Below are 27,584 nucleotides of genomic sequence, written 5' to 3'. Positions count from 1 at the left end.
TTGGCTTAGCATATGAGTTGGGGGGGGGGGCGGTTGGGAAATGATGGGTAAGTGGGGAAATTGCAGTCCAGGTACTGTGTGAGGGGGTGTGTTGTTAGGCTCAGGGAAATAAGCATGCTGTCGCAAGTGGATGGAGTTCACAAAAAAACATCTTGCGTATGCAGGGAAAGGGTCAGAACTGGGCTAGAGGGGGAAGGGTTGTTGGTGCCAAGGCTTTGTGTGGATACTTAAGTAATCTCCCAACCGGCATTGTGATTTTAAAACCACATCCTCCCACTGCGAGTGCTGAAGAGTGCCCTCAGCACTTCATGGTCTGAGTTTTCCTGAAGTGCTTTCAAAGGAGTTCTGCATCGGGGATAACATTATCACAAGCATCCCTGACACTGAAACTAAGATTAAAAGGAGTCAGAGTGCCCAGTGAGGTGATTTGGAAATGGTCACAAGCACAACTTACTCTGTGTTAAAATAATTTTAAATCATATAACACTGAGAAACAGCACAATGTTAACCAATTTATAGCATAATGATGACACTAACGTAGGAAGCAGATAAAATCTGCAACGTTAGTTACAGCAAAAGCACTTTGAAAACAGAATAATTCATGCAGAAGCACTTTAATGCTGCTGCCGTAAAGGGACGAGAGACAATTCTAATGTTATTGATGGCATGAACACACAGGAGCCAGACAATGTTGCTTATCATAGCAGCACAATAGAACAAAATGGTTTTCAATATTAACAATGATTCAAGCACATTGGGAACAAGAAAAATCTGCAACAGTACTAACAGCACTATCACATCTGGCATGAAACAGAGGGATTTGCAGCAGTCCAACTAACGCTGCACAAAGCAACGCAGAGCCTGAATGCCAGGACAGAGATCGCAACCAGAGAGCTGGAATACCAGCAAAAATGAGGAAGCATGCGCTCAATAACAGACTGGCAAAGCAAGAAGAAATTAAGGTAAATTTATAGGTAAGCATCTAGATAAGCAAGTAGCGAGATGTAACACTAAATACAGAGCTCAGGAAGAGTCTGTGATGTTGTTGATCATACGAACAAACAATGTTCAGAGGAAAACTGCAAAGCAAGTAAATATGAAAACTGATATACACAAACTGAACATGTAATTCTATTGAGAGCATTAAAACACAGAAACAAGAGGATTAGCAATTTAAAATACTGATTGAGACAAGAGAAAATCTATAATAGCTTAATAGTTCAATAGTTCCATTTAATATAAGAGAATGTATACATTATACAACCTGAAATTCTTACTCTTTGCAGACATCCTCGAAACAGGAAACCCCCAAAGAATGAATGACAGAAAAAAACATTAGAATCCCAAAGCCCCCTGCCCCTCATGCAGAAGCAGCATCGACCCTCCTCCTCCTCACCCCCCCACTTATTCTAGCGTAAAGCATCAGCATTCCCACCATCCACCATGCAAGCAACAGAAAATCTTCAAAGAGAAACCATCACCTACAGTGCATCAAAAACTAGCTGTTCACTCCAACATTTTCAACATCCCACAGGCTCTCTCTGTCACTAACAAGGGAGGGACAAATATCGTTCTTCCACAGCGAGAGGGGAGACAACAGTCGCTATTTCGATGTTAGTCAGTCTGACGCATTGCTTTTTATTTTGAGCTCCCGACTCGAGAATTGACAGCAAACTCTCCCTCACCGAGAGCTATCAATCCATTACCAAGTGCAGATCCCTCTGACAGCCTCTCACGGCGTCTTTGATATTCTGACTCCCGTTACGTTTGCCCACTGATGATAATACAAAGGATCAGTGGGCATCTGCAATATTACTGATGGTACTAGCACATATATATATGTATATATTCTTATATATATATATATATATATATATGGTACCTAAGACTTTTGCACAGTACTGTAGTAATTTTAAGTATTGCACTGTACTGCTACTGAAAAAAAAATGAATTTCATGACATATGTGAGTGATGATAAACCTGATTCTGATATGGGTCTCTATTGTGGACTGAGAGTGGGAAGGGGGCAGGGAGAGGGGAATTATGGTTGGGAAAAGGGGAAGGGAGAGAGAAGGGAGTGGGAAGCATTAGAGAGACATTCTGTAATGATCAATAAACTAATTGTTTGGAATCAGATGACCTTGCTTGGTGTCTCAGGGCTGGGTGTGTCTGCACTTGTGCCAAACTCCACCACTGGCACTCCTTCTCTGCCACCTGTCCCACACCCCTCCTGCGATGCTCCATCCTCACAATTCCCAACATCCTCTGCTCCCGTCAGATTTACAAACTCGGTCTCCGTTCCACATTGACAAATACAGTATTCCTAGCTTACCAACACTTTGCAAATGGGTGGCCACCCAAAAACTCTGCTGTTCATGAAACACTTCTCATCAAACTATGTTTCCTCAGCCATGTTGGCTGCCACTTAAAGCAGCTACGACTTCTCAGTTTACAAATCCCTACAACCCCCTACTCGTACAATGTAATCTTCTTCATCCTTTTACCTCTGTGATCCTCTGATTCAGGGGTCTAATTTCTCCAGTGTGGCTCAGTATTAAATTTTGTTTGGTAACATCCTTGTGAAGTGTCGAGTCATTTTGTTATGTTAAAGGTATTCTATTGTTGTAACATGAACAAAGTCATCAGAGAGACACTGAAGTTAATGGATATAGAAGTGTTTTATTCGACAAAAATGAGCAGCGGGCATCATATTGAAGGGTCTCGGCCCGAAACATCGACTGTACCTCTTCCTAGAGATGCTGCCTGGCCTGCTGCATTCACCAGCAAGTTTTATGTGTGTTGCTTGAAATTCCAGCATCTGCAGATTTCCTCGTGTTGGCATCATATTGAGATACTTTCGAAGGAAGAGGTCTGTTTGACCCAATATTGCATGACATTTTATATGCTAAAGATCAAAGGAAAAATTCTAAAGTTACAATGCATCCACAATGCTTCTTTTGAATTACATACGATTTTCACACCCTCTTCTTCGCACCCACACTCCAGACACCCAAAATGAACGTTAATCAGTATTCACAAAATGCTGGTGGAACGCTGCGTTCCACCAGCATTTTGTGTGTGTGTTGCTTGAATTTCCAGCATCTGCAGATTTCCTCATGATTGCGTTAATCAGTATTGTCTGGTGTTCATTTAACTGGGGTCCACAGCTGCAGGAGACTATTGTCCAAGGCTGCATTTAAAATTTAATCTACAACCCATATCTAATGATTGGTTGCTGAAATTAATATTTTGTGATATAACCTAACTCCAGAATATGCCCTAACACTATAAATTGAGGCTATTATTATGCTAGACATGATCAAATCTCACAATATTCAGAAAGAATCTAGAATTCTCAGGATAGTTCAAAATCTCATCAGAATGAGATTTACCAGAAATGAATCTAGAATCCAGAATCTAGAATTCTGGAATCTAGAATCCAGAATCTAGAATTCTCAGGATAGTTCAAAATCTCATCAGAATGAGATTTATCTGAAATAACACTGGTAAAATGGCAACAAAGTGTTAAGAGGAACTCTGCTGTGTTATTCATTAAGCTAATGCATGTAGCAAAGGTATTTCTGAAATGTTGCAAATAAAACTAACGGGGATCACAGGAAATATGAAGTTACTTTTGGCTCAACCAAATTTCAAAGCAAATCTGAAAAGCTGCCGAATACTCCAGTGTAAAGGGCTGAGAGGGAAGTCAAATGTTACAGAAAGCAATAAAACTCACAGAACATTGGGTGACTTCCAATATTAATGCTAATAGTGACACACAGAAACAAATGAATACTGTAGTGTGGGTGACTGAAGAAGAAATCAAGCTCAGCCTTACCTCTTTTGTCAGAAAAAAAGTTTTATTTTGTCAGACAGCTCAGCTGATGTGAGCATGGTGCTAATAATGCCATGGTCATGGGTTCAATCCCTATACAGTGCAAGACTACAGTCATGAGGACACTCTCAGGTTGGAGGCCCAACACCTCATATTCCAACTGGGTAGTCTCCAACCGGATGGTATGAACATCAATTTCTCTAACTTCCAGTAATTTTCCCCCTGCGTCTTCCCTCTTCTTCAGTTCCCCACCTTATCTCTTCTCTTCTCCTCACCTGCCTATTACCTCCCTCTGCTGTCCCTCGTCCCATGGTCCACTCTCCTCTCCTATCAGATTCCTTCTTCACCAGCCCTTTACCTTTTCTACCTGTCACCCTACCCCGCTACACATCTCCCCTCCTGCACCCACCTGGCTTCACCTATCCACCTTCTGGCTTATGCACCTTCCCCTCCCACCACCTTCTTATTCTGGTTTCTTCCCCCTTCCTTCCCAGTCCTGATGAAGGATCTCGACCTGAAACGTCGACTGTTTATTCATTTCTGTAGGTGTGGCCTGACCTGCTGAGTTCCTCCAGCATTTTGTGTGAGTGGCACAAGAACAGAGTCTACAGAAAGCCATTGTTATTCCTGAGAGGGTGCCTGGGAAGGTCAACACAGGCACAAGAAATAGGAATAGGAAGTAATATGGAAAATTACTAATGACAATCACGTAAAGGAACGATGGGGAGTCTGAAAGTACAAGTGTCTTTCATACAGCAGTATTTCACACACCCTCAGTGCATATTTTATGAATCCAACCAACACAAAGCAAAGAGGAAATCTATGACATTTCTGATGGCATTAGTACACAGGAAACAAGATTAGTCTTAACTTTGATATACATGAACAAATGAGGCCATGGGAAGATGAAATACTACTAATGGCACATGCTGAAGCCATTAATTCAAAACTATCAAATGATGACACCAATAAGCAGAAACCAGATGAAGTATTAAATATTGGGTAGAAAGATTTAAAAACTGTCTTAAAAATATACGGGAAGATGGTAAGACAGAAATTTAGGAAGAAAATTCCAAATGTTAGGCCCTTGGTAGGTAAAGGCATAGCCACCTGTTGTGAACTGATTAACTCCAGTGATATTCAAAAAGCAAAAATGCTTTTGCTAAATTTTTCACTTAATGTGACTTACAAAAGCTATCAGCAGAAAGTACAATGGAATTGTTTAGACAGGGATATATAGTGAAGGATTTCCCTCTTAGTCTGGAAGGAAGGAGGACAGGCAAAGCCAAGAAACTGGGCACTCTCTCATCCAATCTTTGAGCCGGCCTGCAATGTGATTTTTTTTATATGTCAGCCAGAGAACTCTTCAATTACTCTTACTAGGTCCTGCCTGAATATATTGTTCAAATCGACAATTGAGTGCTAAATCTGCAGGTTTCTGCTTTAGGACCTTGAGACAAATTCAAATTATAGCACTCAGCAATCAGGACCGAGGTTATGTGCTCAATCCGAAGGTCATTAGTACTATATCAATTTAGCAGCCGTTTCCAGTGTTTGGACAAAATAATCTCCATAATATTATCTGCAATGTTAGATATGGCACTAACAACCAAGCTCCAGAGGGAGCCCTGTGGAATACTGACAGCCCTTGGAGCAGGATAACAGGAAATCTGCAAATTTCCTGATAGCGAAAAAAGCAACAGGAGCAATTATAATGTCACTGATCTAACTAAAACACACAAGTTGGATATAAACATAAGAGACTCTACGGATGCTGGAAATCCAAAGAAACACATACAAAATGCTGGAGGAACTCAGCAGGCCAGGCAGCATCTATGGGAAAGAGTAAACAGTCAACATTTCAGGCTGAGACTCTTCATCAGGACTGGAAAGGAAGGGTGAAGATGCCAGAATAAAAAGGTGGGGGGGAGGGGAAGGAGAACAAGCTAGAAGGTGATAGGTGAAGCCAAGTGGGTAAGAAGGGCAAAAGGCTGGAGAAGAAAGAATTTGATAGGAGATGGGAGAGGACCATGAGAGAAGGGGAAGAAGGAGGGGAAAAGTGTTAGGCAGACAAGGAGAAGAGGTAAGAGGCCAGACTGGGGAATACAAGAAGAGGTAAAGGGGAGAGGAAAGGAAAAAAAAGAAAAAAATAATTACCGGAAGGAGAAAATAATGTTCATGCCATCAGGTTGGAGGCTACCTAGAATGGAATATGAGGTGCTGCTCCTCTACCCTGAGAGCTACCTCATTGTGACAAAAGACGAGGCCATGGACTGACATGTCGGCACGAGAATGGGTATAGGAATTAAAATGGTTAGTCACCAGGAAATTCTGCTTTTGCCGGATGGAACAAATGTGCTTAACAATGCAGTCCTCCAATTTATGCCAGGTCTCATCAATGTAGTGGAGGCCACGTTGGAAGCACCGGAAATAATAGATGACCCCAAGAGATCCACGGGCAAAGTGTTGTCTCATCTGGAAGGACTGTTTGGGGCCCTGAATGCAGGTGAGGGAGGAGGTGAATGAGCAGGTGTAGCATTTCTGTTGCTTGCAGAAATATCTGCCAGGAACTAGAATAGAGCGGAGGGACGAATGGACAAGGGAATCATGGAGGGAGTGATCCGTGTGGAAAGTGGGGAGAGGGGGGAGGTAAAGATGTGTTTGGTGGTAGGATCCCGTTGAAGGTGGTGGAAGTTGTGGAGAATGATGTGTTTGATGTGGAGGTGCATGGGGTGGTAGGTGAGGACATGACCACTTCAGGCACAGGAAAATGGGGTAAGCACAGAAATGGAGGAGATGCAGGTGAGGGCAGCATCAATGGTGGAGGAAGGGAAACCCGCTCTTTAAAGAAGGAGGGTATCTCTGATGTCCGAGAAATGAAAGCTTCATCCTGAGAACATATGCAGCAGAGACAAAGGAACTGAGAAAAAGGAATAGCATTTTTATAGGAGATGGGGTGGAAAGAGTTAGCATCAAGATAGCTGTCAGAATCAATAGGTTTATAAAAGATGTCGGTGGACAGTTTGTCTCCAGAGATGGAGACAGAGAAATTGAGAAGGAGGAAGGAGGTGTCAGAAATGGACCAAGTGAATTTATGGGCCGGGTGGAAGTTGGAGGCAAAGTTGATGAAATTGATGAGCTCAGCATGGGTGCATGAAGCAGCACCAATGCTATTGTCAATGTGGCTAGGGAAGAATTGGCAAGTATTACCAGGGAAGGCTTGGAAGATAGATTTCAATAACTAACATATAGGAACTAACAGGAGCTTTACTGAGTTAGAAAAGGCAGTAACACTATGGGACCAGAGAAAATTAAGAATACTGTATAACTGATGATGTGAATGTTCAGAGCTAAAATAGTTAAATGGCAAGAACTAAGGAAATTTGAAATATCAGAGCTAGATGGTACAAAAGCTGGCAATTCAGACTAAATAATTTGAATTTATTCTCAGCCCTGATGAAGGATCTTGGCCTGAAACATCGACTGTTTATTCCTTTCCGTGGACGCTGCCTGGCCTGCTGAGTTCCTCCAGCATTTTGTATGTGTTGCTCTGCGTTTATTCTCAATTAGAGACCTTTTCCATCCTTCCTTATCTATGCTTGTCCAGTCTTCCTTTAAATACATTCTATTATATTCAATTCAACCACCCCCTGTTTTAGCAGGTTCTGCATTCCCACCATTCTTTGGGTGAAAATATTTCTTCTGAATCCCCTACTTGTATACTTGTATCCATTGAAGACCTCACATTGTATGCTTCCCCGCAAATGGGAACATTCTCTCTGCATTCATTCTGTGAAAATTTTACATAATTTTAAAGATTTCGCTCAATTCATCCTCAGCACTTTTTTTCTCAAGAGTAATGAAATCCATCTGTTCATTCTCACTTGATAATTATACACATACTCCCCATATCCATTATTATCCATATAAATTTTCAGTCCCTCTATATCTTTTCATAATTCATCCAGATTTATAGGCAGTACTGTGAGGATGGTCTAACCAATGTTCCATCCAGGTTTAGTATGACTACACTGCCTTACAATTTACTTCGAGGGACTTGATGAGAAAGAGTGGTTAACAAAGAAGTTCAAGGAAAATATGAAAAAAAACTACAGCACGCAAAGTGGCGAAAGTCATTAGTAACCAGAAGATTAGGAAAACCTTTCATGAATCAGCAGTAAAAAATTAAAAAGCTAATAGGTGGAAAAATAATTATGAGAGAAAATTGCCAAGTCACATCAAAACATATAGCAAGAATTTCTATGGATATATAACAATGCTATGGTAACCAGAATAAATAGGGGACCACGAAAGAGTGCGGTTGTGGAATTAATAAAAGGAAAGAAATAGCAGATCACTTTAAGTCAACATTCTGTGTCTCGCTTCCTCGAACAATAATAAACCAGAGTGGAGGACACTGTAAATGACCCAAATATAACAGATGAGCTGGTTTCAAATGCAGTCATCCTTGCCACAAGGGGCAACGTATTGGAAAACCTAATGGGATTAGAGTCTCAATGGCTTGTATCCAAGGGGTTTAAGAGAAATGGCTGCAGGGATAGTAGAGCTATTGTTTGAAGATTTTCTGATTTCTTTTTGTTCTGGAGAGGTACAAGTGATTGAAATGCAAATGTAACTCCCATGTTCAATAAGGGAGGATGAATAAAAATCAAGACATGTTAGACCAGTTAGCTTCATATCTGTGGTTAGCAAGATGCTAGAGTTGGAATCAATGAAGAAATAGCAAATCTTTTAAGAAGATTAATGCAGGTCTAGCCAAGTCAACATGGCTTCATCAAAGAATTCTTCAAGTATGTAGCAAACAGAGTCAACAGAGGGGATCTTGTAGGTGTCTTGTATTTGGATTTTGAGAAGAAATTTAGCAAGATGCCACATAGAAGAGAAAGTGTTGGAGGAAAAAGTCAGAGTCATAGAGCCATACAGCATGAAAACAGGCCCTTCAACCCAATTGGTCCGTGCCAACCAAAATCCCCTTCCTGTGCTTGGCCCATATCCCTCTAAACATTTCATATCCATGTACCTGTCCAAGAACTATTTATATAGGGAGGGAGGAGAAGATGGCAGCGCAACGCAGTGCGCGGCCGTTCCGAATGATGTCGATATGTGTAACTAGGGGCCGTGCACAATCCGGATTTGATGGGGACAGCTGTGAGAAGCGCAGAGGAACATCTGGAGTAACTTCTGAAATGCCTGCTTCGCTGCTGCTGCTACTGTGCGATCGAGAATCTCCGGAGACGAAGGCCCCAAATCCTCGGCTTTGCGTATCGCATGTTGCCGGGGCCAGGGTTGAAACGCTCAGCAGAGATGGTGCTCGGTGCTCAGTGTCGAAGAGGTGGTCGGAGGCTCGGAGTTTTCGGGTGGACTCGGAGTCGGACTCTGGTCGGATGCTTCCGGGATACTGCATCGGCAAGTTGGCAGCGCTGGAGGTTTACTGTCTGCGTGAGATGATGGGACTTTCCAGAGACTTTTAGACTTTTACTGTGCCATGGTTTGTTCCTATCAAATTACGGTATTGCTTTGCACTGTTGTAACTATATGTTATAATTATGTGTTTTTTAGTTTTTAAGTCAGTTTGTCATGTGTTTTCGTGAGATCATTCTGGAAAAACATTTTTATCATTTCCTAATGCATGCATTACTAAATGACAATAAAAGGGGACTGCATGTCCTCATAATCATAATCGTAGTATGTTGTTAATACACAAGTCTTCACCACTTCTTCTGGCAGCTTGTTCCAAATACTGCCCATCCACTGGGTGAAAAAGTTGCCCCTTAAATCTCTCTCCTCTCACCATAAACCTATGCCTTCTAGTTTTTGATTCTCCCAACCTTGGGGGGAAAAAACTGTGCACATTCACTTGAGTATGAATAGTACCATGAATTAAAGATTGGTGATCACTCTGAAGATAGAGAGTAGGTACAAATTTATCTTTTTCATGCTGCAAAACGTAACTAGTGGGATCAGCCTTTGGACCGCAAATAATCGCTATGTTTACTGTTTGGAGGAGAAAAGGTTGCCTGGGGTTGAAGTATAGAAGTAGAGGAGTATTCTTATATTTGTGCAGGGTACTGGTAAAAGTACACCTGGAGTGCTGCGTACTGTTTTTGTCCCCTTATTTAAGAAACAATATACTGGCAATGGAAAGCAACACAGAAGATGCTGGCGCAACTCAGCAGATCAGGCAGCATCTATGGAAATGAATACACAGTTCATGTTTGAGGCCGAGTTCTGAAGAAGGACTTCCTCCAGCATTCTGTGTGTGTTGCTCTGGTTTTCCAGCATCTGCAGAATTTCTTGTGTTTATTACTGGCAATGGAGATTTCCTGGATAAAGTTCACTAGGCAAATTCTTGGAATGAGGGGGCTGTCCTACTGACAAAAGCCTAAAGATGTTGGATCTGTATTCCTTAGAGTTTAGAAAAATGAAGGGCAATTTTTCTGAAATGTATAACATGACAGGATCAATGTTGAGACGTGGGAGAGTCTCAGTGGAGGGAAAGTAGTTACAAGGTAAGGAGTTGCATAAGAATTTCTTCTCACAGAGGGTAGTAGATCCCTAGCATTCTTGACACCAGGGTGTGTGAGTGATGTTTGTGGAGGTAAGATCACTGGAGGTATTTAAAGAAGATGTAGATGATTTTTTTGTTGAAAAATCTGGGAATTGAGGGTTACGGGTAACTGATAAGAAGAGTTAAGCCTGGGGCAGATCAGCTTTGATCATATTGAATAGTGGAGCAAGCTTGGAGGGCCAGGTGTCCTATTCCTGCTCCTATTTTATTGTGTTCTTGTGGAATGGAACATATTTGCAATGGCAGCAGAGTGCAGCAATAGAGGTGATGTATAGAATCATAAAGGGATAATCTGTAGTGTTACAGGTAACTGTAGAATCCAGTGATCAGAAGGAACTTGCTGTCTGACTGGTGGCTGACAGAAGCCCATAATTTCACCACTGAGTTTAACATGGCATCAATGCAATTTACAATGTTACTCATACTTTTTATATTTGTTAAGGGAAAGGAGCTAACCAGGGAAATAAAAGGACACACAAGCATCTAAATTGGCAGTCTGTGTGTGAAGCCAGAGGATATAGGCAAGTTCTTAATAAATACTTCTCATTTATGTTCACTACAGATGCAGAATTCAAAGGGGCAGAGGGTGAACACACTATCACTAAAAAGTTAGTGTTAAATATCTTATCAGGCTTAAAAGTAGATAAATACCCTGGCCTTGATGAAGTGTATCCCAGCTTGCTCTGGGAGATAAGAAGATCTCCGGGTCCCTGATGGAGATTTTAAAAACTTCACTGGTGATATGCGAGGTGCCAGATGACTGAAAGGCAACGAGTGAGGTATTTTGTTCGAGAAAGGTAGCAGACATTAGCAAGGCAATTATAGGCTTGAGGCTAATGTCAATAGTAGGGACACTACTGGGAAAAACTGCAAGGCACAGGGTTAATCTACACTTGGAAAAGTATGGACTACTCAAAGACTTTCTTAGGAGAAGATCTGATCTAATTAATGTTAGCAATTTTCTTTTTTCAGAGGGGGGTAACAAAATTTTTTGAGGCAGTACGCTTGATGGTGCCTACATGGCCTTTGGGAAATTGGTCTAAAAGATTGCACCATATCAGATCTAAAATTGTCTTGGTAATATGAAGCAGGGGTTGATGGTGGAGGGTTAACTTTTGTGATTGTAAGCCTGTGCCTGACGGGGTACTACAGGGATCAGTGCTGGATCCCAGTTGTTTGTCATGTGTATCAATGACCTGGATAAAAATATAGGAGGTACAGTTCAAACGTTTGGAGATAACACGGAAGTTGGTGGTATTTTGATGGTAAGAAGGATAGTCTCAGGCTACAGATAGTAAAATGGGCAGAGGCCAGGCAGATGGAATTTAGCCTCAATAAATACAACGTGATGCACTCTGGGAGGACTAATAGGGATACAACACACGCAGTGAATGCTCACGCATTTGGAATATTGAAGGAGCTGCTTGCACAAGCCAGAGGGACTCTGAAGGTGGCAGTACAGGTGCTGATGAAGGGGTATGGGCTATTTGCCTTCTTTAGCTGGTACACAGAATATAAGAGCAAGGCAGTTATGACACAGCTTTAGAGAATATCAGTTAGGCCATGGCAGGAATACTGCATACATTTCTGGTGAACAGATTTTTGGAAGGGTGTGATGACACTGGAGAGGGTGTAGAGGAGATTCACTTTGACGGGCATTTTGTTTATAAGAAGAGAATGGATTGGTTGAATTTGTTTTTCCTGAAGTGGAGCAGGCTGGGTGGAAACCTGATCAGCCGTAAAAATTATGAGGTATAGAGTTGGTTGTAAGAAAGTATGCCCTATAATAAGAACATAAGAAATGGAGGTATATAAAACCAGAGGAAGTGGACTTAAAGTAAGGGAGAGCTGGGATCTGAAGAGGATTTTTTTACATATAAGTAGTTGGAATCTAGAATCCCATGCCTGACTAAATGGTGGTGGCAGAGATTATCACAACATTCATTGAATACCTGGACAAGCACTTGAATTGCTAAAGCACAGAAGGCTACGTATATACCAAGTGCTAGTAAATGGAATGAATATAGATGGATACTTCATAGTCAGTATGCACACAGAGGCTCGAAGAGCCTGCTTCCATGTTGTATGATTCATGATGTCACAAGTGCTATTGCCACTTTGAGACAGAGCGAAATTGATCTGTGGAATAACTTTTATCTATATGGTTGTAAACTCACATCCCTAAATGAAAATAAAAGGAACAAGCTTTCCTTAATGCAAGGGTCTTCCATCATATACATTATACACCTTCAATTTTTCTTCAAAATGGCAAAGGCAAAAGTTCAAAGTAAATATTATTTTCAAAGTACTTATATGTCACCAAATACTACCTCGAGATTCATTTTCTGCAGGCATTCACAGTAGAACAAAGAAATACAACAGAATCAATGAAAATTCACTTACAAATTGTCCAAATACAGGGAAATAAAGAATAAATAAATAAATAAATAAACAAACAAATAAACAAATAAATAGATAGATTGAATGATAGATAGATAGAACTGAGAACATGAGCTGTAGAGTATTTAAAAGTGAGCCCAAAGGTTATGTTCAATGGTCAATTCAGTGTTGTGTTGAGTGAAGATGTCCATGCTGGTTCAGGGGCAATAACTGTTTCTGAACCTGGTGGTATGGGACCGAAGGCTCTTGTATCTCCTTCCTGATAGAAACAGCCAGAAGAGAGCGTGGCCTAGATAATGGGGGTTCTTAATGATGGATGCTGCTTTCTTGTTGCAGCGCGTTTTGTAGATGTGCTCAATGGTGTGGAGGGCTTTCCCTGTGATGAACTGGGCTGTATCCACCATTTTTCGTAGGCTTCTCCGTTCTTGGACACCAGTAGTAGTTTAATTTGCAAATAAACCATTACAGTCTTCTTCTAAAACTGAACGGCAGGATCGCTCTCTCCAAATGAATGAGCGGCTTATATCTAGTTTAATATAGATCTTAATGTAACTGTCTCGGGACTTCTGAAACTTGGCGACCTCTTAGAGAAATGAAACGGACCCTTTAAGATGGAAAGATGACTGCGGGTAGGGGACCCGCTGGGTTAGAATAAATAGGGCGATTCATTGTCAAAAAAAAACCATTTCACAGAGCGCCTCGGGTCAGCGTTGGGTTTCTATTCCCTGTGCGCGTTCTTGTTAATGATCTTTCTACTACGCTCTTTGACTTACAGCCACTGGAGATGCAACCGCGGGGCAAAAACAATGCCCCGATTAATTGGAAGCGCCTTTCATTTACACGGTACCGATAGAAGTCCCACCACATACACGGTTAGTTTCCGGGGGAGAAGGGCAGTAACTGGTGCACAGCCCCAGGGGACAAAAGAGTCCAGTAATAGCGTTAAATGGATTGAATCGTCATTAAAAGAGATTTTACCCCCGGGACAGACCAGCAGAGGACCCATATCGTGTAAAGCACATATGGGTATGCAACAAATTTGCATTTCTGACCGAAACTTATACCTTTTTGAAAACTGATTTGGGTAACCCTAGAAGAACAACGTTGCTTCTTTTGCAGTTAACCTAGGCTTTAACAGCCGCTTCGTGTGGATTCTTTGGAGGTCAGGCCTAGTTTAGAGCTCCCGAGAGTACATTCATGGGCAACTCAGATTTGTCTCGGCATTCCAATCTGCCAATTTATTGTCACATTTAGTTCATCTGACCATTGCCCGTTTTACTGGTCTGGTACAACAATGAAAAAAAAACCACTGTATACGCTGGGAATCGGAAATTAAAAATAACAGAAAATATTGGAAACACTCAGCAGGGCAGGGAGCAACTGCAGAGAGAGAAACAGACTTAACGTTTCTTTCCCGAAACTAGCGTCTACTTTCTGACTGCACAGGTGCCGTCTGACCTGCTGACCGTTTGCAGCGTTTTGCACAATGCCGACTTTAAGTCGCGTGTAGTGAACAACCACGGTGCATATTTTCGTCAGATTCTGCTTTTGTTGGTGCCATTCCGGATTTCCAGCAAAACAGGGTCTAACATATTGCTTTTTTCTCCTTTGCTAACTGCTTTACTTTGTGCGTTTTTAATGATTCTCTTGATTGCATAAGCAAATCATCCCTGGCAATGAAGCATCAAAAACGTTATCTGGTCTGTTGAACCCAGTTTAGACCCATTTCCTAAAAATCCAGTGTATCTACAGTTAAATTGGCACGACTTATTCGAAGCCGCGCGGGAGAGATGATTTATAGTAGGGTCTGGTGTTTTACTTTCGATTTTTCAGAAACCCTGAGAGGGAATTGGCATTTTAGCTTTGAAGCGGAGTTCTTGATGTGGGAAGCATTTGTGGGGTAGGGCCATCTCACCCTGCTTACTTGGCATCAAATGGAGCATAACTCAGTCATCAAACTAGGGTGTGGAAATGCTTGAGACCGGCAGCGGAGTTCGATGTACTGCAGCAATAGGCGAGATTGTCTCCACTCTAACAACGCACAGCCGCCAGAGAGCAGCACTACAATCACGTACAATTCTCCCCGGGTAGCAGTCGCCTCCCGCAGTGTAACCCACCTTCCGTCACTCTACCAGAATAGGTAACACAATTGATCTGGAGGGATCCCCGGCGGAAAAGTTGATGAAACCTTCTGTGCGATGTGTTTACATTACCGGTTGTCAACGGTGCGTGAAATCAGAACAGCATTGATTAAAGGGACTCTGTACACGGAAATATGTTAGGCACAGTTATTACACTTCAGAATATTGTTAGAAATATTTCCAGAAATGCCTGTCGCTAACTGTAGATATGGAGCAATCGGAAAGAAGTGTGCATTTTAGTTTCTCGCTGAAACTAAAATTGAGAGAAATCCACGTTCCCGTTTCTCATTTTTTACTATTCTACATTTAACAATTCCTCTTAATTCGCTCCCTCCCCACGTTGTTTCCTCTAGTTTCCTCTAGTTTCAATTTTGGACCCGCACTCTCCGCCTGCTTCTGTTTTTAGCATGGTTCCCACTATTCTGATTGTCTGACTGGATCCGGGGCCTCTCCGCTCTCCACTGATCTGCTTCTCGGCCCACTGCTTTAATTGCAGCCACTCTTTTTACCTAATAAAAGTAATGAGAGTTTATGCAGCGGATCACAGAGAATAAAGTGAAATCGGAATCGATGGCGAACAATAGCTGTTAGGGAATTTGCTTCAGGCCATGAGTGGATGCTGTGTGTATTGATGCCGGGAACCATCAATGTATATACTGTATCCGGCTCCATTTCCTGGGCTGCACGCTGGCTGAAGCCAACGGCGAACATAGTCACGGACGAACAGCCTGACGAACTCAGGTTATGCGGCAGCTGGAAATGTTGTTGTTGGCGGCGGTGGTGGTGGTGTGTGTATGTGGACACGCGGGATGGAATAGGCATGCACCAAGGGAAACTGGATTGAGGATCTGGAGGCTGGAAGAGAATGGACTGAAAACTACAAATTGGCGCAGGCTAACGTGGGAGGTGCACGGAGACCAAATATTTGTTTGGATTTTCAGCCTACCACCGCACATGGTGCCACTACAGAGCAACATATTGTCACAAAATGCAGTCCAATCCAGATCTACATCTTAAATTAAAGGCAACCCTGCTATAGACATGCATCACATTCGGGAGTAATCCCAATCTAACATTAACCTGCACTGGGTGGGGCGGGTTTGGAGACAAGCAGGTCCTCAATCTTCCAAGTCCTTAACCGCAAAGCACATAGATTGAAGCATTTGAAGAACTCCTTCAAACACGGTCAGATTTCCCCTGCGTTCTGATATGGTCATGGTTCAGTGGCAATGCCCACACAAAAATGCAGATGCTAAAAATATGAAACGAAAACATAACATGTTAGAAATATTCAGCAGGTCCGATGATTTGATGAACTCTGCCTCTCTCTGCAGAATTTTCTGAGCATTTTCTGTTCTTATTTATAATTAAAAGCAAATAAACCCACATTGAACTTACAATCTTAATTCAAATATTCTCAACATACAAGCTGCTGCACAGTGGAAAAGCTGGTAGAGCTGCTGCCTTTGGGTGCCCATGGATTTGTGTTCAATCCTGACCTTGGGTGCAGTCTGGACCCTGCAGTTTTCCCCTGGGTGCCTCAATTTCCTCCCACATCTAAAAAATATCTGGGTTGGTAGGCTGTAAATTGCCCCTAGAATGCAGGTGAGTGACGAAATGTGAGGGGAGCTGATGGGAATGTGGGAGATGAACAAAAATGATGATTAATGTGGGATCTGTAAAGTGGATGGTTGTTCGTGGGTATGTAGTCAGTGAAACAAAAGGCCTCTTTCCCTGGTGTATCTATCACTTTAAGAATGATCCTAATCTATATATTCCCAGAATCCCCATTAAAATATACATAGAAACATAGAAAATAGGTGCAGGAGTGGGCCATTCGGCCCTTCGAGCCTGCACCGCCATTTATTATGATCATGGCTGATCATCCAACACAGAACCCCGCCCCAGCCTTCCCTCCATACCCCCTGATCCCCGTAGCCACAAGGGCCATATCTAACTCCCTCTTAAATATAGCCAATGAACTGGCCTCAACTGTTTCCTGTGGCAGAGAATTCCACAGATTTACCACTCTCTGTGTGAAGAAGTTTTTCCTAATCTCAGTCCTAAAAGGCTTCCCCTTTATCCTCAAACTGTGACCCCTTGTTCTGGACTTCCCCAACATCGGGAACAATCTTCCTGCATCTAGCCTGTCCAATCCCTTTAGGATTTTATACGTTTCAATCAGATCCCCCCTCAATCTTCTAAATTCCAACGAGTACAAGCCCAGTTCATCCAGTCTTTCTTCATATGAAAGTCCTGCCATCTCAGGAATCAATCTGGTGAACCTTCTTCGTACTCCCTCTATGGCAAGGATGTCTTTCCTCAGATTAGGGGACCAAAACTGCACACAATACTCCAGGTGTGGTCTCACCAAGGCCTTGTACAACTGCAGTAGTACCTCCCTGCTCCTGTACTCGAATCCTCTCGCTATAAATGCCAGCATACCATTCGCCTTTTTCACCGCCTGCTGTACCTGCATGCCCACTTTCAATGACTGGTGTATAATGACACCCAGGTCTCGTTGCACCTCCCCTTTTCCTAATCCGCCACCATTCAGATAATAATCTGCTTTCCTATTTTTGCTACCAAAGTGGATAACTTCACATTTATCCACATTAAATTGCATCTGCCATGAATTTGCCCACTCACCCAACCTATCCAAGTCACTCTGCATCCTCTTAGCATCCTCCTCACAGCTAACACTGCCACCCAGCTTCGTGTCATCCGCAAACTTGGAGATGCTGCATTTAATTCCCTCATCCAAGTCATTAATATATATTGTAAACAACTGGGGTCCCAGCACTGAGCCTTGCGGTACCCCACTAGTCACTGCCTGCCATTCTGAAAAGGTCCCGTTTATTCCCACTCTTTGCTTCCTGTCTGCTAACCAATTCTCCATCCACATCAATACCTTACCCCCAATACCGTGTGCTTTAAGTTTGCACACTAATCTCCTGTGTGGGACCTTGTCAAAAGTCTTTTGAAAATCCAAATATACCACATCCACTGGTTCTCCCCTATCCACTCTACCCTTAATCCTGTGGTGATGTTGGTCTAAATATATCATAGAAACAAAGAAAATAGGTGCAGGAGTAAGCCATTTGGCCCTTCGAGCCTGCGCCGCCATTCAGTATGATCATGGCTGATCATCCAACTCAGAACCCTGTACCAGCCTTCCCTCCATACCCGCTGATCCCTTTAGCCACAAGGGCCATATCTAACTCCCTCTTAAATACAGCCAATGAACTGGCCTCAACTGTTTCCTGTGGCAGAGAATTCCACAGATTCACCACTCTCTGTGTGAAGAAGTTTTTCCTCATCTCAGTCCTAAAAGGCTTCCCCTTTATCCTCAAACTGTGACCCCTCGTTCTGGACTTCCCCAACATCGGGAACAATATTCCTGCATCTAGCCTGTCCAATCCCTTTAGAATTTTATATGTTTCAATAAGATCCCCCCTCAATCTTCTAAATTCCAACGAGTATAAGCCTAGTCAATCATGGGATCCTATTGCACTATCAATTCATGTTATACACAGATTTTGGTTAAATACAGACTTGAAAATGCCAAGGAATCCTGGTCAATATCAATTCCAAAATATCCAAGATTCAAGGATAATCTCTTTCCAAATACATATAGAATCTAGAATAGTTACAATCCAGATGTACCCAGGATCCTACAGTTTACAAACCCAAATATACATGAAGTGCAGGATAATATTGATCAAAATAAAGGCATGGTATAAGGTAATAACAACTAAAGTATATTTAGAATTCTATCACTATACCATTTTTAAATACTGCCAGAATTCCAGGATAATTCTAACCCTGATAAATATATCTTCCTAATAAGTACTAACTGAAATAGGTACAAGATTTTGTGTAGGACCAATTTAAATATTCCCAGGATTTCAGGGATACCATCATCCAAATACACCTTATAACCTAAGATAACTGCATTAGATATAACCCAATATTTAGGGACTCTGATACCAGCTCAAGGTTATTCAGGATTCCTGGATATTCCTAACTTGAACAAGCACAATTCAAATATACTTAATATTCAATTATGACCCCAATTCAAATGTAGTCCTGATTAAAATCCCTTTTTCACACTGGATGTATTCTAATATCACACATTATTACAGACATCATGATGTCTATTTACATAAGACATAAGAAACAGGAGCAGGAGTCGGTCATCTGCTCATCAAACCTGCTTTGCCATTCTTTAAGCTTATGACTGATCTCAGTTCCATCTACCTGCTTTTACCCCAGAGCCCTTAATACCCCTGCTATGCAAAAAAAACTACCTAACTGTGGCTTAAATATATGTAATGAAGTAGCCTCCACTGCTTCCTTCTGCAGAGAATTCCACAAATTCAAGAACCCCTGGGAAAAGTAGTTCCTCATCATCTCTGTCCTAAATCTATTCTCCTGAATCTTGAGGCTGTGCCCCCTAGTTCAAGTTTCACTCATCAGCAGAAAGAGCTTTTCTGCCTCTATTTTATCTATACCTTTCATAATCTTATATGTTTCTGAAAGATCCCTTCTTATTCTTTTGACAAAGAAGAATCCTTCTTCACACAACTCATGCTCTCCCGATAGCAAATCCCCTCATCTCCAGAATCAAGCTGCTGAACCTTCACTCTGCTGTGACTGACTAAAGCTGAGTCATACAGAAGCCGTCACTGGGAAATAATAAGTCTTTATACACACAGCAAACCTCCAGGAGTGAGGGAGTCCAGATGAAATCAAAAAAACTCATTCTCCTCTCACATGTTCAACACAAAGATAAGTTAAAAATGCTTAATTATAGTTTCAATTGCTTTAATCACCTACTAAGCTTTGCCATTAGGAATATAGCCAGGTTAATGTACAGAATTACATATATTCAATGGCAGCACATCCCAACTATCAGTGTCCCTTTGGATATTCCATGCTGGTATCTGTTCCAAAAGCCTCGAGGCATCCAAAATATGGCCCTTTTGTGTTGAATATACAACTAACCAGAAGGTTAAGTGACAAAGCAGACCCATCCTGAACTGTGCATTAAGTGTCAGGGATACAGCTTTAACAATGTCCTAACAGCAGGAACATTCATTATTGTGTTTCCCAATGTTGTTTCAATAGGACAGAGAATGATTGGTTTCACTAGCCACAAAGTATCAGTTGGAAGCTAAATTGTATACAGGTTTTATTTCCTGAAGACTGGTTCTCATTTTAGTTAATCCATAATTATGTTATTCAACGCTGTTCACCCTGCAAGTAATGATCCCTAACACTTTGTACCACCTCTAAATCCATTATATCTTTCCTCAAGAATGGAAACCAGAAATGCTTGCAGTACTGCAGGTGCGGTCTCACCAGTACCCTATACAGTTGCAGCGTAGCCTCCCTTCTCTTAAATTCAATCCCTCCTGTAATGAAGGCCAACATCCCATTTGCCTTGACAACCTGCTGCACCTGCAAACCAACCTCTTGTGATTCATGCACAAATACTCCTAAGTTCCTCTACACAAAAGCGTCGTACAATCTTTCATCACTTAAATAATAATATGATATTCTATCTTTTCTATCAAAGTGGACATATTTGCATTTAACATTGTGCTCCATCTACCAGACCCTTGCCCACTCACTTAACCTATCTATATCTCTCTGCACCCTCTGCACAATTTGCTTTTCCACTCAATTTAGTGTAAATTTCATGTTATCAGATAGTCTCTGACGATAATAAATAATTTTATGCAAACTTGAGATTTTCACAAATCCAAACAGAGTGATGTTTTAGCAAGAGTTGAGGATTGGGAATGGGACTTATGAAAACTTCGGTTACAGAGAATGGTACAAAAAAGTTATCTCCAACAACGAGAGAATAAGCAGTAACGGACCAAAAAACAATGCAATAAAAGAAATTCAGCATAGATTTTGAAAGAGAAAGTCATACTGAATGAAATTAATACTGAGGTTTGAAGGATGAAGCCAAGAATAATTCCATGTTTGTAATTTGCCAAGAATTTCAAAAATTCTTTGTAATCTAGCTAGCTCCATTAAAGAAAATTTGCAAATAACTAATGAATAGTACATAATCTCAATGGATTGCTAGTAGAATGTATAGTTTGCTGGCTTTGAGGCAGAAAGAAGAGAATAGGTTAAAGTGTCCCGAGCAGAAATGGATTGGAAATGGTTTATTATTGTTAAATGTACAGAAATACAGTGAAAAGATTATCTTGCATATTGTTCACACAGATCGATTCATTACAAAGTGCATTGAGGTAGAACAAGATGGATCAACTACAACACAACATAAAACAGGAACAATGTAGAATAAAGTGTGACAGAAAATAGTTCTCCACTTATAACAGGGAGAAGGAAACAGAGGTTACACCAGCAGATTTTGATGAAGGATGATGAAAGAAGAACTCTGCCATGCCAAGCCTGGGTGTGAAAGGAGGAGGGTTGGGCACAGGGGCTAGCTTGTAAAAACAAAGAGCTACAGAAACACCAACAAGAAGCTCCAAAGTCCTCATCCTGGGAGAGGAAGGATCTTCAGTGGGTTACACATGGGGAGAACTTGAAAGATTGACCCAGGTCAGAGCACTGTAGCAAGCTGCTCTTGCCGACCTATGTGCGCAGCTGGGGTGATGGGCTTAAGTAAGTTACTAAGATGAGGGTAGGGTATATTGGATCAAAACAAGCTGATGGGGACTAACTAGGGCAAATAGCCTGATTTTGTGTGGGTTGCATCTGTAATTCAATATGTTAATCACTTTTGAAATGATGGCAGTTCTGTTAAGACATTTTGATGTTGTCCGTAACAATTAGATTTTTTTTGCATTTTTACTCTGGGTGCCTTTTGTAACTTGTTAATGAGAACATTTAAACTGCTGAAATATTCATCAAAATGTACCTCCTCTCCATAAACAATACTGGATTGGATATCCTGAGATTTCCACACTTCCTAAGATACGACATTATTTAAACAATAGGGTGTGCTCAAAGAGGTATCTTTTTTTAATCAATAATGCACGCAATAATGGCAAAACTTAGACACACAGAGGTCCAGCTAGAGGGTTGATCCCCCTTTGGTGCATAAATTCAAGGTACCCTGCAGATTTAAGAGGTATCAGATGGTCACACTGATCTTAAGATTTAAAAGGGATTAATTCACGTGGGTAATACACAAAATTCTGGAGGAACTCAGCAGGTCAGGCAGCATCTATGGAAAGGAATAAACAGCCAATATTTTGAGCCAAGACTTCATCAGTTAAATTGATTAATTTTCCCAATGAAGGGTCTCAGCCCGAGATGTTGACACTTTATTCCTTTCCATGGATGCTGTACGGCCTGCTGAAATGCTCCAGCATTTTATGTGAGTTACTCTGGATTTCCAGCATCTGCAGAATCTCTTGTGTTTTTTAATTCACATGCAGCCAAGGTTCGATATCAGTTCAGCTGTAAGCCATCAAATGACAAAGGTCAACCCTCAGCTCTCCTGCTCAGCTTTTGATGTCTTCACAAAAGCGTGAAGGCATAGATACTATATATACATACAGTACATCAAATGACATAGCGGTTTATTTGCAAGGCAGATATTTATAAAGGAGAGAGTAACTAAAATAAATGCTGGTCCCTTGAAGTACAGGATTAGTAAGTTAACAGTGGGTAACTGAGAAATGGCAGAAATTTCTAAATTATTACTTCACATCAGTTTTCATTCCAGAAGACACTAAAATATGCCTGTACCAATAGACTATCAAGGGGCTTTAAGAATGAAGGAACTAAAACAAACTCTATCACTAGAGAAAAAGTACCTAGCAAACTAATGGGACTAAAGGTTGACTGTCTCCTGGATCTGATGGCTTGCATCCTTGGAGCTTAAATAAAATCATTGCACAGATAATGGATGAGTTGGTTTAATCTTCCAAAATTACCTTCTATAGAGGTTTAGAAAAAATATTAATTTAAATGTGTTATCCGGGAAAGGAGGAAGAAGAGAGAAAGCAGAAATCAGTAAGACAGTTAGCTTAACATCTGACAATGAGAAAACACCAGAATCCATTGCAAAGGATGTAACAACAGGAGATTTAGAAAATTATCAGTTTATCAAAGTAGCATCAATATAGATTTATGAAAGAATTATCATTCTTGCCAAATTTTTTTGAGTTCTTTAAGGATGGGACAAACAATGTAGATAAAAGGGAACCAGTAGATATCGTGTATTTGGATTTCCAGGAGGCATTCAATAAGATGCTAGATGAAAGCTTACTTCAACAAGTGCACAGAGTTGGAAGTATATTGGAATGGGAGGTGAGGAGCAAACCAGGAGTAAACAGAGTTAGTGTAAATATAATGTTCACAGATCAGCTATCAGTAATTAGTGACATGTTTTTGGGATCAGTGCTTATTAATCTATAAATTAATGACAAGGTTGAAGGGATCAACTGAATTGATGATAGATGAGTTAATATATTGTAAGGAGGATACATAGGGCCTGCATAGATAGGTTAACTGAGTGGGTAAGAAGTTGGGAGATGAAATATAAATTGGGATATTTTGAGATTATCCACTATAGAAGAAAGAATGAAGTAAGTATCATTTAATGCAAGGGAGACTAATAATATTACAATACAAAGGATTTGGAAGTCCTAATAATAAAACACAAAATGTTAACATGCAGGTGCACAAAACAATTACGACTGTTGATGGAATGTTAAACTTTATTGCAAAAGGTATTGTAGGTAAAAGTAGGGAGGTTTTGATGCAACTTTACAGGAGTACTACATATACAGTAGTTTGGTTTCAGTATTTATGGGCACAGGTGCATTGGAACCAAATATTCATTTGGTGCTTAACTTGACGAAGAGATTGATATATGAAAGAAAGTTGAATATTTGGGCCTATATTCATTAAAGTATATGAGAATAAGAGGAAAGCTTCACAATTGTTGAAGCATTCATAATTCTGAAAGTAGTTGACAGGATGGCTACAAAAAGAATGATTCCACTAGTCAGGATACATAGCACTTAGGAGCACAGTTGCAGAATATGAAGTCAGCTATTTCAGATGGACAAGAAGGTGTATTGCTTTTTTCACATAGTTGCGAATCATGAGACTTCTGTATGCTGTGCAGGTGAAGTCACTGAATACAGTAAAGCTAGAGGTTTTTCTAACTCAGCCATGGACAGTCCCAAGCCCGGCTCTGAAAGGGGAACGGTTGGGCAATGGGCTAGCAACCCCATCCCGTAAAAACCCAGAGCTACAGAAACACCAATCAAAGCTCAAAGGACCTCACCTCTGAGAGAGGAACAATATACCAAGAAGATGGACTACATCTGAAGGTAGCTTGAAAGACTGTCCCAGGTCAGAGGACTTTGGCGAGCTGTTGTCGGTGGCTTATGCCCTGGTAGAAGTGATGGGCTGAGGAAGAAGAAGAAGAGATTTTCTTCAATAAGGCCAGACTCTGCCCATGCATACAGATATTCTGATGGTAAGATATACAATAAATATAGATACACCACACTATTCTTACTTCAAGAAGGATTTTTGCCTATACTTCTACCCTTATCAACAATGAGGTACAAGTAACATATTTCATTAAACAGTAATAAAAACATGAAAATTAAAATAAAGAGTCATTGGTAAATAGTTTGCTGGAGGAACTCAGTAGGTGAAGCAACATCTGTAGGAGGAAAGGAACTATCAATGTTATGTGACGAAATCATGTCTCAAGATTCAACACTGCGACCAGAAGCATTGACAATTCCTTTCCTCCCACAGATGCTGCTTACTCTGCTAAGTTTCTCCAACAGATAGTTTGTTGCTCCAATGCTCCAAATTCCAGCATATGCATTCTCCAGCATCATCAAAAATCTGCAGATAATTGCAATCTGAAATAAAACTAGAAAATGGTAGCAGTACAAAGGTCAGGAAACAAAATCATAGAATCATACAGCACCGAAGCAAGCCCTCCAGCCCACCTTGTCAATGTCGGTTTACACTTATCCCAGTTGCCTGCATTAGGCCCTTACTTCTCTGTTCCTTTCCATTTGATGTACATGTTCAAATGCATTTTTGAACCCTGTAGCAGTATCTGCTTCCATCATCACCTCTAGTAGTTTCTTCCAGATAACCACCACCATCATGTGTGAAAAACCCTCAGATCGCCTTTAAATATCTTCTGTCTCATCTTAAACCTGTTCCATCTACTTCTAGATCCCCTGGTCCTGGACAAAGACTTTGACTGCCTAACTTACCAATGCTCTCTATATAAACCTCTAAATAATCACCCATTGGGTAAAGGTTTAATATCTGCTATTCGGGATAAGTTAGTGATTTTGAGGCATGCCCCCTTCGATAAAATTAGAACTGCCTGGGAATATGATTTAAATATCTCCGTATCTGATGCGGTTTGAGATTCAATTCTTAAGTCAGTTAGCTCAACCTCTTTATGTGCTCGCTACTGCCTTTTGCAGTTTAAGGTTGTACACAGGGCTCGTATGTCTAAAACTAAATTATCACGGTTTTACCCTGACATTAGTCCCGTTTGTGACAAATGTAAAGCGGGTGAGGCTTCACTTATCCATATGTACTGGGCCTGTCCTAGTCTAGAGAAATTCTGGAGAGAAGTTTTTTCAACTGTACTTCATATTCTTAATTGCCTTAGAACCTAACCCTCTGGTTGCTCTTTTTGGCACCTTGGGTGAAGTAGGCATGCACTTGAGTCCGACTAAATGTCGAACATTACCTTTTGCCTCTCTCTTGGCTAGACGGTTAGTTCTTAGGTGAAAAGATGCTGCCCCACCCACTCACGCTCAATGGCTTAGTGATATTATGGCCTGTTTAGACCTTGAAAAGATTCATTATTCACTTCTTAATTCGGACATAAAGTTTCATAAGGTGTGGGGACCTTTTCTTGAATACTGTCATAACTCCTCTTTAGGTTAAGTTTATCCTTTTTTTGTACTACAATCCCTTACTTTCAGCTTCTTTTTTCTGTAGGTTTTACAGTTTTTTGTTGTGAATTACATTACAGTTTTGGTAGTGGGCATTATGTTTTCTTTTTTCTTACATATATTTACAGCTCTGTGGGGTCGACAGCTCCGATTAGTTTTTTTTTCTTTTATACATAGAAATGGTTGGCCTGGGTTTTTTTCAGTGGGAGGTTGGGGTGGATACTAATCTTACAAGATTTTATTTTGGGTGCTTTTTCTTTATTGTTATGAAATATATATTGGACATGTTTGTTTTGCACTGAATAAATCTCCATTTTGTTGATGGGGTTTTTTTCTGTCGCTATATTGTAGAAACGCATAAAAATTCCTTAAATGATCACCCATCTAACTCCTATGTCCCTATGAGAATGAACACAGCCTATGCAATCTTTCTGAAAAAAGAAGTACAGCCCTCCATTCAGGGTAGCATCTGAAGATTCTCTTCTGCACTCCCTTTACTGAATCACATCCGTAATCCAAGTGTGGTCTAACCAAAGTTTAAGACAGCTGCAACATGATGTCCCAACTCTCATACTCAGTGTCTCAGATTGTGAATGTAAGCACACCTAATGCCTTCTTAACTACACTACTCAGAATCAGGTTCATTATCACCGGCATGTGTCGTGAAATTTGTTAACTAGCAGCAGTTCAATGCAATACATAATATAGCAGAGGAAAAAAAAACTGTTTCCACTTCCACTGAGCTACAGACTTCCTGACGTCCCTGCCATTTACTCTATATGTCATACCAGAAGTTGGCTTCTTAAATCCTGTTATCTCAGAGTTGAATTGGAATTGGTTTATTATTGTCACACATACAGTGAAAAGCTTGTCTTGCGTACTGCTCATACGGATCAAATCATTGCACAGTGCATTGAGGTAGAACAAGGTATAACAATACCAATGTAGTGTAAAAGCAACAAAGAAACTGTGGTGCAGATAAATAATAAAGTACAAAATCATAACAACATGGATTTTGAAGTCAAGAGTCCATCTTATTGTACTAGGGAACCATTTAATAGTCTTATTACAGCTGGGTAGAAGCTGTCCTTGAGCCTAGTGGTACATGCTTTCAGGTTTTTGTATCTTCTGCCGATGGAAGAGGGAGAAGAGAGAATATCCATGGTGGGAGAGGTCTTTGATTATTCTGGCTGCTTTATAGAGGCAGTGAGAAGTATGAACAGAGAGGAGGTTGGTTTCTTTAGTGTGCTGAACTATGTCCAGAGCTCTGTGCAGCTTCTTACAGTCAGGTGCTGAGCAGTTGCCATACACTTATGTCGGACTATTGTTTATTGACTACTGCTTTATCTTCTCAAAGGGGGACAATGCTCTTGTTCTTGTCTACATCAATGGTATTGAGATTGAGAGGGTTGAGCTTCAAGTTCCTGGAAGTGAATGCCATCAATAGCTATGCTGATCCAACCACATTGATGCCACAGCCAAGAAAGCTCACCAATACCTCTAATTCCTCAGGTGGCCATAAATTTGGCATGCCTCCATTGACTTTTACCAATTATAATCAATGCACCATAGGAAATCATCCTACCTGAATCAGAATCAGGATTAAGTTCATTATCATTGACAGTGTATATACGAAAATTAGTAAGAGTTGTTCGTGACATGCCAGA

At 40.9% G+C, this 27,584-nt stretch overlaps 1 long non-coding RNA gene across 2 annotated transcripts in view; it reads right to left on the bottom strand.

Moving 5' to 3' along the window:
* Positions 1 to 2,465: 2,465 nt before the first annotated feature.
* The window catches only part of LOC140185129 (uncharacterized), a 34,622-nt gene continuing 9,503 nt past the window's right edge, over positions 2,466 to 27,584 (bottom strand). The window contains exons 4-5 of one of the 2 annotated variants that reach the window (XR_011882505.1): positions 24,258 to 24,382; positions 2,466 to 2,905 (exon numbers count right to left, since the gene is read on the bottom strand). This is a non-coding gene — a long non-coding RNA (uncharacterized lncRNA). Of the gene's footprint in view, positions 2,906 to 16,051; positions 16,218 to 24,257; positions 24,383 to 27,584 lie in introns of those variants that run through there. The other variant, XR_011882504.1, reaches the window with a different exon arrangement.

The sequence above is a fragment of the Mobula birostris genome, chromosome 20, assembly GCF_030028105.1.
Source record: "Mobula birostris isolate sMobBir1 chromosome 20, sMobBir1.hap1, whole genome shotgun sequence".
Lineage (NCBI taxonomy): Eukaryota > Metazoa > Chordata > Chondrichthyes > Myliobatiformes > Myliobatidae > Mobula > Mobula birostris.
Note: the sequence above shows the minus strand (reverse complement) of the source record. Positions and strands in the feature narration are given on the sequence as shown.